The 6,296-nt window shown below is 41.0% G+C and overlaps 1 long non-coding RNA gene across 1 annotated transcript in view; it reads left to right on the top strand.

Moving 5' to 3' along the window:
- Positions 1 to 393: 393 nt before the first annotated feature.
- LOC106781800 (uncharacterized) overlaps positions 394 to 6,296 on the top strand; it is a 29,770-nt gene continuing 23,867 nt past the window's right edge. Inside the window, exons 1-2 of the long non-coding RNA XR_001378547.3 lie at positions 394 to 496; positions 1,577 to 1,710. This is a non-coding gene — a long non-coding RNA (uncharacterized lncRNA). The remainder of the gene's footprint in view (positions 497 to 1,576; positions 1,711 to 6,296) is intronic.

Raw genomic sequence — 6,296 nt, 5'->3', positions numbered from 1 at the left:
GGAAGATCTATTTTCCCGACAGTTATTTAATTCCATCACAATATCTCCTTTACCTGTAGGAAGAGCAACGGTGCATTTCTTTGTGCTTAGCTCAGCCCGCCAGCTGAGTCCTTTATCTATGTTCTTTCTCCTCCACAACCCCTTTCCCATGCTTGCTTAGTGTACAAATACCAGAAACCAACCTTTCCATCTCCTGTGAATTAGGAAATATTATCACAGCCAGGGTATTGTTGAAATTAAATTTAACAAATAAAAGTGTCGTGAAGTTTTAAGTATAAATCAGACACATCCCTAGGATTTGCTTTTAACTGTACACCTTCTAAGAAATTATATTTTTACTCCCAGCAAATTACCTCGGAGAAAAAAATGACAAGAGTAATCTATTTTTTTCACAGCTGGTCGGTTGGCCAGAGTTTCTCATCAAGGAGTACATGCTGTTTGCTCCCCAGATGGACAGCCTGGATGAGCTACAAATCCACAGAGCCTGGGACACAAGGTGGAAATTATACTGCCAGTGCTTTTAATCTTGCACAGCTCTGCACACTCAAAATTGCAAGTGGCCCATTTCCAAATGAACATCTACTGGGACAATATCCTATATCTTGTCAGAATGAGTCCCATTAAATCCTCAGCTGGAATTAGACCAAAAACTCGTAATAATTACGGGAAACTTATTAAAAAGTTGAAGCCTTAGACTGTGACAGTGAGAACAGTTAGGCAACGTTAACAATAATTGAAATCTCTGTGAGTTTTTCTTTTCAATCAGTCCTCGTTGATGGCCAAGCAAAGAATGCCCAAATGGGAAGGTGTGAAACCAAAACACCCAACTTATTAGAGGAGTAATTGTCTTTTGTTTCATTACAAAAACGTAACGTAGAGTGGTGGTAAACTGCTCACTCAGGAGCAGAGGCACCTGCCAAACCCCTGCCCACAGCTCCCATAATGAGCTGGGGTCTCACTGCGCCGTCCGCCAGCAGGACACAGGCTGACTCGGCCTCTTCCCAAGTCACGGGTCCCCTTCCCTCTCTGCTCTGCCATTCTGCCTTCAAAATGCACTGCTTCCCCTAGTAAGTCCTGAACTTTAAGAACAAGATTATCAAAGAAATCATTTTGAGACCTGGACTCTCAAATATTTTACTAGTAAATTTAGGGCTTGTTTTGAAAGTAGAGAATATTAAAATCATCTTTTCTGCGCTTCACTCACAAGGATGGCTCTACTTTCCATTTGTCCTCAGATGGGAAATTTCATAAACAAAACTTTATCAAGTTAGGAGACTTTTCCAGCTTGTTTTCCAGTTTCTTTTCTTGGTTTTATGCTAGCAAGCAGTGCACCTGGTCATGTTTGTTGGCCTTTTATTTCTGTATTCCTGGGGGAGATTCTTAGGCATCTTAATTTTGTTTTGTTTTGACTTTTACAGGTGAGGATGATTTGAAAAGATAATTTGGACTCTTGAGAGAGGAACAGTAGGGGAAAAAAATCTCAAGTTTTGGGCTCATCGGCAGGCAGGCCATTCTCAATGGCAAGTCTGATTTAGAGAACATATCTAGTGAATATAACTGTATCCCTTTTTTACAGAAATTCCAATGCTCAACCAAGTGCTCCAAGTGGAAGGCCAAGTCTCAGTTGGTATACCAGGTTGGGTTGTGGACATCAGAAGCCAGGAGAAGCAGTAACAAGCTAGAGTGGCCCCATGTACCAGGACAAGGATGGTGAGAGGTTCAAAACCAGACTTCACATGCAGGAGTCCAAAGAGTTAACTCTGGGGAGTCCTGACTTGATGAAGACTTCTCGTGCATGGCTGCAGAGGGCAGAGGTGTGACCCAGGGCTGGAAGGAAGGGAGGCCAAGGTAGACTGTTGTCTCAGAATGAGGAAAAACGAGCTGCCAAAGATTGGAGTGCTTTCCATTTCTGTGGAGGTGTCCAGGGAAGGTCTGGGCAATCACTAGTTGGAATTCTTGGGGAGGAGACTTACGCATGTCTGCCAATTGGAGTAAATAACTCTGAGTCCCTTCCACTTCAAATATTCTATAGTTTCATGAGACTGTATTTATTTCTTTAAGAGGATGAGATGTATTTTGTGATTCATATCGTCGTTTTTCCTGAATATTTTACAGATTCCACTGTTGTGATCTTCCTCACAACCTTTTTTCCCTTAGATATTATAATATGCACCTTACTCTAGTTGAATGTAAATTTACCATGGATTCTGAGGCAGCAAAAATTTAAGGAATTTGCTTTTGAAATGAGAAAATGCATCGTGATAAAGATGATAATAATCATCAACCACTTTAAACACTTTTCAAGAATGAGATATCATATTTTAAAGGGTGGAAAGCGTCTTTAGAATGGATTCAGAATTTCCTATGCAGCCTTTATGTTCTAAATATTCTATGTTGTGAGAGGACAGTTACAGTATCACTAGATTTTCAACTGCTTAAAATAGGCTCCTGATACGAGATGACTTCAAGCTCTGGAGCAGAATTGGAATCTTTATCTTTTTATGTAATAAATTATTCTTAGATTGTTAAGTGATAGCCCTAATAAAGTGGTACTTCAGGGCCCTGTAATTGGTTCTGGTTCAAATACTAATGGGACGTGCAATGAGAAAGTATTGAGTGACAACACACAACATTAACTCCATTTTCCTTCAAACCATGAGCTCTGGTGTTCTTCCCTGCACAGTGAACTGGTGTGCCCTGGCCTGATTGTGCTCAGGAAGACATTAAACCTGAAAGAATCAGAGGACTGATAATTGAAAACAACTGAATCTTGCCTCCCAGGATAGGGAGGGCGAAGAAGGGAGGAGGCCCAGGAGGCAGTAAAAAGGACAGGAGTGTGGACAAGAGAATTCAGGGACAGTGAGATATACCATTACCTCTTACCAGACACCGTTTAGCCTACACTTAATAGATACTGTTTCCTCTGCTGCTGTCATCCTCCCTGTCAGCCACTGTGACATCTTGTTTGGTTTTGCTTGCATCATTCAAGAACTTTAGGGAATCCTTGCTTCTCATGGTTCCTTGGGGGGATAAAATAACAAAATACTGGTGCTTGATATTCAGTTTCTACTGCTTTCAGCATCGTTTTCCCAGAGTCTGCTTGGCCCTTGACCTGATATCCTTTTCCCATCTGTCAGTTAGGACCAGGAAGAGAAGGGCTTCCTCTGTTGGTCTGCATGCCCTTGGCCCTGCCTTATGGCCTGGGTAGCTTCAGTAAAGGGGAGCTCAGATTTGCTTTGATTCTTGAGTGCTGTCAGAATCTACCGTATTCCCTAGAACAGATCTTTGGGGAGAGAGCCTGACTTACCCTGGGAACATAAATGCTGGAAAAGCAGTTGGAGGGCAAACTTAAAGATTCAGACGCAAGTGTAGGGCCTAAGGGAAACTGCAAAGTTGGCCACGCAGTCAGAGTCTCCAGCACTATTCTCCCCTGTCCAGTCACATTCTCCTTTGGATGACTGTTCTACGGCTCCCAACCTCCTTTCCTTCCCTGCCAACACCATTCACTAATGAGAAACTCAGTACTTGTGCACAGTTCCATTCCCAACACAGGGCCTTCCAGTGGGGCACCCCATCTGGCTTTATCTGCGCTTCCACATTTCATTCCTCTTTCCTCCACTTAAATGTGACTTTGCTTTGCTCATAATCTAAGAGACTATTTGGTGATCAGAAAGGGCAGTGGTTCTGCTTCCCGGATAACACAGTGGCACGCATTGATTTTAAGATCATTCCATACAAATGGATTAAGGAGTGTATTAGTTTCCCATTGCTGCTGTAACAAATTACCACAAACTTAGTGGTTTAAAACAATACAGATTTATTCTCAGAGTTCTGAAGGTCAGAAGTCCCAGATCAAGGTCTTGGCAGGACTGTGTTCCTTCTGGAGGCTTCAGGAGAGAATCTATTTCCTGTCCTTTTTAGAAGCCACCAGCGTTCCTTGGTTTGTGACCCCTTCCTTGTATTACTCCAACCTCTGGTTTCTGTCCTCACATCTCCTATTGCTCACTCTGATCTCCTATCTCCTCGTATAAGGCCCTTAATGATTAGATGAGGCCCACCTGCATAATACAGGCTATTCTCCTTGTCACAAGATCTGTAACTTAGTCACACCTGCAAAGTCCTTTTCCCTGTGGAAGGTAACAGATTCACATGTTTCAGGATTGGGATGGGGGCATCTTTGGGTGGCTGTTATTGGGCCTGCTACAAGTAATATTTAGTGTAGATATTGTTTTAACTCTGTGTTTCTAAAACTGAGCAATATGTAGATCCCCTTTTAAAGGAATAAAATTTTATAGACTCTCCCTTGTGTTGACTTATGTTTATTAAATTGTTACATAAATACTTATAAACATTAAACTACTTATAAATGCTTCATGTTTGTTGCTCTTATACAAAGATAAAACTAAAATATATTTGCAAATTAAATGCAAACAATCCATAAAGCAAATAAAATCCAAATTAAGTACACTAATTTAATGTGACAGATGATGTAGTTTCACTGAAAATGGAATTGCTGAGAAAATTGGAGAGTGGTGCTGACCATTGGGGTTCAGTTTCTTCTGAGTTTAACAAGCCTATACTATCTGTGGTGTGATGACAACATTCTTCCTTCTTTTCCCTTTCAAACTTTGTTCGTAGAGGATTCTCTGACATTATTTGGCTTTTGCATATCTTGAATACTTTCTAATTTCGCTTCTATTCGTTTCTCAAGACAATGAAAGTATTACTACTAGGTCTCAGTAAAAATACGGGCTCTGAATTTGCATGGCAGTACTTGACTAGTTAATGGTCATCTGGGAGATCAGAATAGGCATTTTTCTAAAACAGATTTGTGTGTGTGTGTGAGGAAGATTGGCCCTGAGCTAACATCTGTGCCAATCTTCCTCCATTTTATGTGGGATGCTTGACAAGCAGTGCTAGGTCCACACCTGGGATCCGAACCTGTAAACTGCTGGCTGCCGAAGTGGAGTGCGAGAACTTAACCACTACGCCACCGGGCCGGCCCCTAAAAAAGATTATTTTTGTATTGAAAGCCAATTATAATTTCTTACAGAGAATTCGTTTGAAGGACTCTGCCTTAACTCTGACTTTAATGGTAGAAATAGCAGACAGTGTAGGAAGCATTTTTCATTGAGAATGTTGTTTCAGGTTAATCTTATATCACTTAAGTTTTAACTTTTTCACCTTTGTGAAATACACGAAAGCTCCTTAGGGGACTACTTTGCAAGACTGCTCCTTCCGTAGTCTGTGACTATATACCTGATGGGAAAAAAGATGGTTTAGAAAGGAGAAAGCAAGAGGGAGATAAAGTGAGAGTGATGAGTAGGGCGATGAGTGAATGAGAGACTATAAATATATGAGAAATCTGGCTTAAATTATGCTAAAGAGTTTGGCTATTGGGTTACATAATCACCCTGGGAAAGATAAAATTTAAAGGCATTCACAGTCTGAAAGATTTGTAGCTTCTCTGTAGTCTGCCCCTCACAAATCCACTATTTCCTTGGTTTTCTCCTCTATTAGTAAAGGTAGACAGGATGTGATGTCAGAAGCTTCTTCTGGACTAAAATTCTCTTGTTTGCTGAGCTCTATGTTGTTCTGAAAACGTGGGTCACAACCCTGTCTACTTTCTTCTGGGAAAATTCTGGTCTGCTGGGGTCTTTCCTGGGGTCAGTGAAGGTGATTAGAAATTCTGGGGGTGGTAGGGTGTGCACACCTCCATTCTAGTCCTGCTGAAATTCACTCGCTTCTAATTTTCTTTTTTCTTGAGGAAGATTAGCCATGAGCTAACATCTACTGCCAATCCTCCTCTTTTTTGCTGAGGAAGACTGGCCCTGAGCTAACATCCGTGCCCGTCTTCCTCTACTTTATATGTGGGACGCCTACCACAGCATGGCACACCATGCAGTGCCACGTCCGCACCCGGCTCGCTTCTAATTTTTAATTTGTTTGAAGAAAAGACAAATTTAACATTTCTACACTTCCACTAGTTGTTTTTTTCCTTTCCCTTTGATTAGCCATAAAGGCTGCTGCTGCCATTCACACTAGAAGGAATTCTATGTTCTCTTTGTGAAACAAAACAATTACTTCTATAACAGAAGATAGGAATCTTGAAAAAAATGTCAGCAAGGTATATGCAGTTTTTTCCTTTGCATTTGGATTTAGCAGCTAGTATATATTCTAAATTATTACCTATGTAAGATTTATTAAAAATCATAATCTCGTCAAAATCGTATAGGCTGTACAGAATTGCCTTAATTCACCTTTTATTGGTGAGTTTACTCGCTTTTCCTTTTCAG

The sequence above is a fragment of the Equus caballus genome, chromosome 16, assembly GCF_041296265.1.
Source record: "Equus caballus isolate H_3958 breed thoroughbred chromosome 16, TB-T2T, whole genome shotgun sequence".
Classification (NCBI taxonomy): domain Eukaryota; kingdom Metazoa; phylum Chordata; class Mammalia; order Perissodactyla; family Equidae; genus Equus; species Equus caballus.
The sequence above is the reverse complement of the archived record's forward strand: the minus strand, read 5'-3'. Positions and strand labels throughout refer to the sequence as shown.